At 24.6% G+C, this 10,449-nt stretch overlaps 1 long non-coding RNA gene across 1 annotated transcript; it reads left to right on the top strand.

The window, feature by feature from the left end:
* The first annotated feature begins 9,654 nt into the window (after nt 1-9,654).
* On the top strand, nt 9,655-10,122 carry LOC114175716. Its single transcript, XR_003602897.1, has 2 exons — nt 9,655-9,752; nt 9,837-10,122. It is a non-coding gene; the product is annotated as an uncharacterized LOC114175716 (long non-coding RNA).
* The last annotated feature ends 327 nt before the right edge of the window (nt 10,123-10,449 follow it).

Raw genomic sequence — 10,449 nt, 5'->3', positions numbered from 1 at the left:
GGTTGATTGAATGAATTCATTAAAATACAAATAAACAGAATAAAATTTTTGCCATAAATGATTTAATTAATTAACAAAAAAATTAAAAAATGAATAAAATATAAATATTTAATGATAAAAAAATATAATATTATAAAAAAGAAAAAACAATTGGGGTAAATGTTTTCCTATAATTAAAATTATTTTATTCAATAAAATTTAAATAAATTAATTAATTAATTAACACAAAATTAAAATAATAATAAAATATCAGTAATTATTGATGAGAAAAATCTTATACAAGAAAAAAATACTTATAATAAATATTTTTTATAATTAAAAATATTTTTATCAATAAAATTTAAATGAATTAATTAATACGAAAATTTAAAGAGTAATAAAATATCAGTAACTGAACAACTCCTATGCTATAAAAGAATGAAACTTTTGGGATAAATATTTTTCTGTATTTAAAATTATTATTATCAATAAAATTTAAATGAATTAATTACTTAATTAACACAAAAATTAAAAGAATAATAAAATATCAATAATTAATGGTGAAAAAAAATCTTTAACTAGGATGATGTTATATAAAGAATTGAATCATTTTGAACTAGGAACAACTACTAAAATTGTGTGTGATGGAGACAAAAGTGCTAAGGTTTACTGTTCTCTCTAATCCTTGTCCTAGCTGTTGGCAGGGCGATTCAATGATTTGGAAGATATAAACAAATTTAACGAACGAGGTTTTTTATTTAAAATTTATTTTTTTAGCTTTTTTTATGTAAAATTATTTATTAAATTGTCATAATTAATTTTATTTAACATTTTTTTTAATAGATAACAAAATTTGTTTAATCTTTCTTGAGACATTGTTGATCTTAAATAAGTTTGTATTATCTTTAGTTTTGGGAAACTTATTTTGACTAAAACAACTAACACTAGAATTGCTAACATTATTATATAAGTTATATATGCATTTGGAAAAGAATTTACTCTTTTTATACGATTGAGAATGTCAATTGGTTTATCAATTTTTAAACCTATAATTTTCCTTAAGATATTTAATTCTAAAATTAAATCAAATCCATCAATATCCAACAAATTATCATGTTTTAAAGATTTTTCAAGGTTTAAGCATTTATCTTTCAAAAATGAAATATCTACACATTGTAATACAGAAGACATTTGCTCTTTTTTGTTTATAGCTCCTTTTTGTTATGCAATTAAAGTCTCAATTCTTCTTTTTCTTTTGAATTTTTGAATAGTCTGATTCAAATTTTCTCGTTGACATATCTATTTATTTTTATATGAAATAAAATATGATAATATATAAAACACTACTAAAGATAAATATATAAAACAAATGAATTAAAACAGTAAAACCTAGTTCTGGTTGTCAAGAAAATGAATTCGATAGTAGACTTACAATATATATATATATATATATATCTTGAAGTCTCAAGTCTCTTTTTCGTTCTTAAGTCTCAACTTTTTTACAAACTTGAAAAGTTGTTTATTTTAAGATTAATCACTAATAAAAATAACTAAAAAAATATTGCTCTTCTAAACTCGATAATAAGTATTTTTTTTCCTAAATTTGAATTATCTTTCTATAGAAAACTCAGCTTTGAATTATCTTTCTATAGAAAACTTAGCTTTGAATTATGCTTCAATTAATCTTTTATCCACCAAAAGACTAAACCATAATCTAATTAATAGTTTTGTAAAAAAAAATTGTTTCTCCTCAGGATATATGCAAAAAAAAAAAAAATTCTCGAAACCCATAAATATGAAAGTACCGACAAAAAACTACGCAAAAGAAACATATTTCTAATTCTAATACAAATCCAAAACAGAACAAAATTAACAACAACACAAATAGAAAGAAAAAACATACCAACGAGATATGAGAGGATGAAAAATTGGTACACACAGGCAACCAGAGATTCAAGAGATTTAAGGGATGTAGTATGCCAAAACCCTAAAAGAAGGACTATTAGAAGTAGGGATGTCAACGGGGCGGGTAGGGTACGGGTAGTAGCTCCCCCGTACCCTACCCGCTAGATAAAATATTTGCCCGTACCCGTACCCATATCCGTCGGGTATTCGTTATGCAGGTATCCGCCTATTTTTTTCATATTCGCGGGTATCCACGGGTACCCGCGGGTATTTACAAAATTATTTAAAAAACAAATATTTAATCATAAATTGAAATAAAATAAAATAAAATACACCACTGTCATAAATTTTAAATAAAGTTCAAATAAATTCAAGTTCACACAAGTCCAAATAATTATAAAAGTAAATATAAAATGACATTCAACACAATTAAAATTCTTTAATTAGTGTTTTGATCAAAAAGTCCATTTTCTCCAATTGATTCTTAAAAAATAAACAAAATAAACAAATAATAAACCTCAATTGTCACGTGCCAAGTATTCTTATTTTGATTCCATCATTTGACAACAAGTATACCATAAACGTCATTATCTATCTAGGATTTGATGTATATGCCCAATTTCAAGTAAAAGAAAGAGAAGAATGTCAATGGGTGTACTTGGAAGAAGACAACGTACCAATACTTGAAGTTTGAAGAATGAAGACAGAAGACAAGATGTGCAACTTAGAAAAAATTAGGCTAGAATGTTTTTTACTAATATATATATAAGGTACTTTTTGTGAATTAAAGTTTAGCGGGTACGGGTCTCCACGGGTACAGATACTATGATATCCATACCCACCCCGTTAACATGCGGGTATCAAAAATACCCGTACCCGCGGGTAGCGGGTATCCATTTTTAATATCCACTTCCTACCCGTTGTGGGTTTTATCCACGGATATCCGCGGGTACGGATTTTTTTGACATCCCTAATTTGAAGGAAATAAAGTAAGGAGAAGTAAGAGAAGTCATAATTAGAAGGAAATAAATTAAGGAGAAGTAAGAGAAGTCATAGAGACATAAAAGAAGAAAATATAATCCAGATCAATTATAAGAGAATAAAGATAGTTGATCATTATCTTTCTTGTAAATAAAATTATAATTTACTAAGAAAATGTTTTAACTCATTAGTTATCATTTTACTACCAATAAAAGTTAACATACACTAATAACAATCTAATTAAATTTTATTCCCAAACATAAATTATAATTAATTTAATAGAGTTATATTAGTAATAAAATATTTTTTGGGCCCTTTTTTTTCTTAAACATAATTTTATAATTAATTTAAATTAGAAATATTAGTAGTAAAAATTTTTTTTTGAGGCCTTCTTATCCTTGAGGTCTAAAGCGAGAGCTTTACTCGCTCTACCCTTAAGTAGACCTTAGTTGTTGATGATAAGATATACATGTTTAATGGCCTGTGGTTTATCTAAATGAAATTATGTGAACTTGACGAATGGAATGATAAAATAGTCGTGACAGTGAAGAGAACAAGGGTGAAACAATGTCATCAACCAAACCTTACTTTCAAGAGTATGGTCGACCAAAATGTACTAAATTGCACTGTTACAAATTATTAGTGAACTACAAACTAATTCACCTGCACTAAACTGAATTAATAAATAGTTCAGACGAATTGAACTATTTCTTGTTTTAATAAACTGAACTGAACTGCGTTGAACTCTGAAATGCACTACAGTATGAACGTATGAACTGCACTGCAATATGAACTGAGCTGAACTGGTATGAATTGAACTGTTTTATCGAAATGCACTATTCTTTATCCGAACTTCACTTTTTTAAACCAAACTACACTACTTTTAAATCGAACTGGACTATTTTTGAATTGACATGTACTATTTTGAATCAAATTGCACAAATTTTGAACCGAATTGCACTTATTTTGAAATGAATTGCACAATTTTTTAGTTGAACTGCACTATTTTAGAACTGAATTGTACTACTTTTGAATCGAACTACACTAATTTTAAATCGAACTGCACTAATTTTGAACCGAACTATAATATTTTTAAACTGAAATGGTTGTGATTTGTTTTTGAATTACACTTATTTTTGAATTTACCCACTTCATTCATGATAATAGGTTTCTCGTAAACTAAAATAAAAAAAGACATAAAACTACATAAATAGGAAAAATTTGTCCCTACTAAAGAATACATCTTCAAATACATAAAACTAAGTAAACATAAAAATCAATATCTTGAAATATAAGTTGCATTATACAATACAACTTATCAACACATCTTCCATCATCCAAATTAATAGCCCTAAAAAGTTCCATCTTATATTGAGAGGTTATCTTAAAAATATATATAATATTTCATATTTTTTAATCCATTTCATTTATAATGCTACTTTTCTTATTTTAATTTTTGAAAAGATCAATACAAGTTGATGATTGAAAGTATAACTTTGGTTTTAACATCTCGTTGCGAAGAAAATAATAAAAAAACTCCTTGAATTAAGTAAAACTAATATCAATATTTTTTTTATACGAATAATGCTAAATTTTTTGCTATTTTTTATGTTTGTAATTTCTAAAATTATTGATTACAGTGTTTACTGATCATATTATGCATACGAGCTTATCATTAGATTAGTTGAGTTTTTTGAAACTGAAGTAGTATATTTCAGTTAAAATAGTTCAATTTAGGCTTAAATATCTTTTTCGTCCTCATTCTCATAATATTTGTTGTGGATAATTCTCATTTTGACAGAATGTTTAAAATGGTCCTCATTTTTACTGAATGTTTAGAATGATCATCATTTTCCCAATTTGTGTTTTATTTGGTCCTTTTCTGTGACGCCGTTTAAATCAGTAACGGAACACTGCACAGGTGACACTGTTTGTATTACATTACATTGGGGTGTGTTACGTGTACTGTACAAGTGTGGTAATTTAGAAACTATGCATAACATCACAACAATCCAAGCACAAACAAACCCCAAAATAGAATTACAAAAACCTTAAACCACGAGCAAACACAACCTAGAAAACCCTAAACCCACTTACCTCGTTAATGATGATTAACTGGAGAATTGAAATGAAGAGCGCGACTTCAATCCAACGATGAAATGACAAGTATTAGCTGCTTCCTCTTCAAATCCGGGCTCAAGAAAGACAAAAATGAAGAAATTGCCTCCAACGATGAAGAGCGCGACTGCAATCCAACTCAAGCTCTAATTGCAAAATTTCCCCCAAATTGAAAAGTTAACCTTAATTAGCCATATGTACAGTACACATAACACATCCCAATGCAATGTAATACAAACAGTGTCACCTGTGCAGTGCTCTGTTACTTATTTAAACGGCCGTTACAGAAAAGGACCAAATAAAACACGAATTGCGAAAATGAGGACCATTTTAAACATTCAGTAAAAATGAGGACCATCAACAACAAACACTATGAAAATGAGGACGAAAAAGATATTTAAGCCTTCAATTTAATTTTCACTTTAAACAGTTTAGATAAGTTTAATTAGTAAGTTTAGTTAAGTTTAGTAAAGTATTGATAATTTAATACAATTCAATTAATTTTGTCCATTTCAAAATATAACATGTAAGAACTTTCCTTCAATAATGGTAAATAAAATATTCCATTATTTAACATAACAACTTTTATAGAAAAAAAAAAATACAAGCTCTCTCAATGTATACAGGTACGCAAGTTTTTGTAAATAAAATTTACATTAATTAATTAATTAACAAAAAAAATAATAAAATATCAATAATCAATAATGATAAAAATCTCATTACACTGTAAACAAAATTTGAGGTCAATATTTTGTACATTTAAAATTATTTTTATAAATAAAATTTAAAAGAATTAATTTGCATAATGTATATTTAAGCGAAATAATAATCATAATAATTATTATTATTATGTTTTAATTTTCAAAAAAATAATTTAAATTTTCAAAAAAATTAATGCTGATTGAATGAATTAATTAAAATTCAAAAAAATGGTATAACATTTTTCTATAAATTAACTAATTAATTAATTAACAAAAAAATTAAAAAGGTAATAAAATATCAATAATTAATGATAAAAAATTATAGTGTAAAAATGAAAGAAAATTTGGAATCAATCTTCTTTTACAGTTACAATTTTTTTATCAATAAAATTTAAATAAATAAATTAATTAATTAATTAAATAATGCAAAATTAAAAAAAAAATTATCAATAAAATTTAAATAAATAAATTAATTAATACAAAACATAAAAGAGTAATAAACTATCAATAGTTAATAATGAAAAAAAATTATACTATAAAAAAAGAAAGAAAGTTTAAAATAAATATTTTTCTATAATTAAAATTATTTTAATATGTAAAATTTAAATAAATGAGTTAGTTAATTAATTATCATAAAGATTAAAATAGTAATGAAATATCAATAGTTATGGTGAGAAAAATCTTACACTATAAAAGAAAAAAAATTAAGATAAATTTTTTTCTATAATTAAAATTATTTTTATCAATAAAATTTAAATGAATTAATTAATTAAGACACAATTATTAGCAAAATAATATCAATAATTAATGATGAGTATCCTATACCTTAAAAGAAAGAAATTTGAGATAAATATTTTCTATAACTAGACTGATTTTTATTAATAAAATTTAAATAAATTAATTAATTAACATAACAAAAATAAAAATGAATGATGGAAAAAGTTTTATAAAAAAAATTGAGATAAATATTTTTTGCAATTAAAATTATTTTTATAAATAAACTTTAAATAAATAAAATTTTAATTATAACAAAAAATTAAAAGAATAATTTATTGATAGATTTATCGACGAAAACTTTTATTTGTAATTTAAATTTGTATTATTAATGAGAAATTTTACCTATAAAAATAAATTCGTCGAAAATAATTTTTAAGAATTTTTGATAAAATTTGTTAAAATTTAATTTTTGGACAAATTTATCCGTTTAAAATTTCGAAAATTTTTATAATGATTATATATATATATATATATATATATATATATATTTGTGATGTTGAATGTCGAATGAGTGTTTTTTAGAAATGTGAGAGATATTTTCCAATTATAGGATTTATAAACTTCTTAACTCACATCTTAGACGTCAAGATATTAATATAATTAAATTTCTTGTAGTTAATTATTTGATTTATTTTCATTATATTACTGATTATGAGTAGAAAAAAGTTGTCTAAATAGTACATCAGATGTTTTCGGTAATTTAAATTAAAATTGTTTAATTTTTCCTTTCTTTCTATCGAATAAATTTCTATTTTATTTTTTCTAATTTTCTCTAACCAAATAATATTGATTTTTATTTTATTTTTCCGTACTAATAAAAAAAATTGATTTTTAGTGACAACTTACTATCATATATGATTCTAATCCACTTATTATTATTACTAAAAATAATATCTAATTAATGATCAGTATAAGAATAAAATTTATTATAACCCGTTTAGATATTAATTTGTAGACAATTGGTAATTAAAATAATCTCTAAATAATCTCTAAATTATCACCAAAGTTTTAATTACATAACTTTTTGTATTAATTCAAATTAAAATTAACATAGATTTTTCTTCCAGTATAAAATGGATTTTTTGTATTCTTCTCTTCACGCAGTTAACCTTTACAATAAAATTTGTCTTATTCATTCTAAGCATAGGACGTTTTCTCATGTAATATTAGTATATTTATTGTCATCTGTATATGACATACTCTAGTATATTTTCATCGTCATACGTATATATCACTTAATTTCTAACAGTTCCATTTTCACGAGAGAAAAAAGTAAACAAGGATCACATAATTAAGAGAAAATGAGAGGAAAAAAAAATCAAGATACGAAATAATAATACCAACTATTATATTAACCTATAAAAAAAAAAACAAACAAAAGTGTTTAAAATCAATAAGAGAATTATTAAAAAGAGAAACAAAGATTTCAACGTATGAATTATAAAATCTATTTTAAAAAAATAATACTCAAATTTCATATAAAAAACACCAAATTTCAACACCATAAACCCTAGTGTTGTTTTTCTCTCCATCGATTCCAAATCTTCAAGCTCTAAAATTAATTCAAAAGAAGAAATTGAAAATTTTCTCTTCTGCACTTCTTCATATAATGATGCAACTTGAAATCAGATGATAGATGTAGCTGCACGTGCAAAGAGGACACGTTCGTGCTCGTAAAGGCATGCAATTCCATTTGGGAATTACTCTGACTGATACCCCCACGTGTGTGCATACGTGTGTACATACTACTCCATTTATGAATATTTTATATTTTTTTAATATTAAAATTTGATGAACTCTCTTTACTATTTGAGATATCAGTGATATGTTATAATATTTTGATACGTTTGTCTCTTTCCTGTTCATTGATTCGTTGTTTTAAGACAAAAAAATGGTTTTACATGTGCCGGTGAAACCCGATTTATTACAAAATTAAATTTTTTATCCTGCACTCAATATCTCTCACTTATACAAAATTATTTTTAATATAGTATCCACTATATCAGTTGTCTAATATTAGAAATATTTTATAAGGTAAATAATGTCTTCCAATTTTAGTAAGTCATATACTTATGACATGCATATTAAAATAGTGTTTAATTACAAAGAAATTTTGCACATACTTCCACCAAAATTTACATTTATAAAACTTGCATTACAATAATACATTAATAGATGAGAAATTTTAATACCAAACCAATTTTCAAGAAAATTTTTAATTCCAGTAAACTTTTGTATTTTTAAATGAAATTTGATTATTATTTTTTCAAATTTGTAACGTTTGTTTCAGTTTTGCTATCAATGTAATGTATATATAAAGATGTCAACGGAACGAATAGGGGTAGAATACGGGTAATAGCTCTCCTGTACTATATCCGCTGAATAAAATATTTGTCTCGTACCCGTATCTATATCGATGTGGGTATTCGTTATGCAAGTATCCAAATATTTTTTTTAATATCTACGAATATCTATGGGTACCCGTGGGTATTTATAAAAGATAATTTTAATATTTAACAACATATTTTAACCATAAATTCAAATAAAAATTCAATGCATAATATTCATAGATTTCAAACAAAATGCAAGGACACATAATCCTTAGTGTTAAATGACAATTTACAAAGAAATGAAGATTTTGTGAAATCAATTGATAAAAAATAACTCATTCAAATTCAATGGGTTAATGTTTAATCATGTTTTTTTTTTAATTTTATTTAATTTAAATTAGAGTATAGCGGGTACGAGTTACGAAGATTCCAATCCTTGTCCCGTTAATATACAGGTATAAAAAATACCCGTACCTGCCCTATTAATATGCAAGTATAAAAAATACACATACTCGTTATTCATGTTACAAATTTTAAAAAATAATAATCAGCTTTGGTTAAAAAGAAAAAATAATAATAATAAAACTCAATACATTTTTTATTAAAGTAACAACCATTGTTGACAATTTTATAATAAATATAATATTAATTTATCTAAAACTAATTTAATGTAGTAATAAAAAGGCAATAAATGTATTTAATGTAGTAAGTAAAAAACGTTTACAGCACAGGTCAAAGATGTGAATGAGTAGTTTCCCAAATGGTACTGCATGTTCTATTCACACGTGGCACTTGTGTACATCTCATTGCCCCACAAAGGATGTTATATAAAGAAGTGTAAAGGAGAAAGAAAGATCAAACCTCATCATTTTGAACTAGGAACAACTACAACAATTAAGTGTGATGGAGACAAAAATGCTAAGGTTTAGTATGTTCCTTCTGTTTCTAGTCTTAGCCGCAGGTAAGATATACATGTCTAATGTCTAATAACTTATGTTTTGTCTTAATGAAATGATTGAAATTAACGAATGTAATGATTAAATAGATGTTGCGGTGAAGACAACAGAAGCAAAAGAATGTTGGCAAGCAAGTCTGACATTCAAGGGTGTATGCATAATCAGCGGCAACTGTGCAAAAACATGCATTAGCGAAGGTGAAACTGGTGGCAAATGTAGAGGCTTCCCTCCCCACTGCGACTGTTACTACATTTGTTGAAATTAATTCACTCGTTGTTCCTTTTTTCATTAATAAAAGTCTAGTATGTAGTCATTTTCGGCTCGGGTTATCAAATTTATTAATTAATAAGAACATTTAAATATGTCTTTCTTCAACCATAGTTTTTCTATTCATATTTTGCTTAATTTAATTTTCATGTTCGCTGTGGTCACTCCTTTGCTTCTTTTCAAAACAATATATATCGTTCCATAATTACTTTCAACTAACTAAGAAACACAACAACTTTTATAATTCTAATAAACTAATTAAATAATATTCGTTTTATTTTATCTTGTTTTTTTATTCTAATATATTTCAAATTATATATATATATATATATATATATATAAAGTATAATTGAATTTATTTAACAAATACATGTTTAAATTATTTAAAAATGTATTATATTAAATGAAATGTAAGAGGATAATTGATAAAAAAAG

Source organism: Vigna unguiculata, chromosome 3 (assembly GCF_004118075.2).
Source record: "Vigna unguiculata cultivar IT97K-499-35 chromosome 3, ASM411807v1, whole genome shotgun sequence".
NCBI classification, from domain to species: domain Eukaryota; kingdom Viridiplantae; phylum Streptophyta; class Magnoliopsida; order Fabales; family Fabaceae; genus Vigna; species Vigna unguiculata.
Note: the sequence above shows the minus strand (reverse complement) of the source record. Positions and strands in the feature narration are given on the sequence as shown.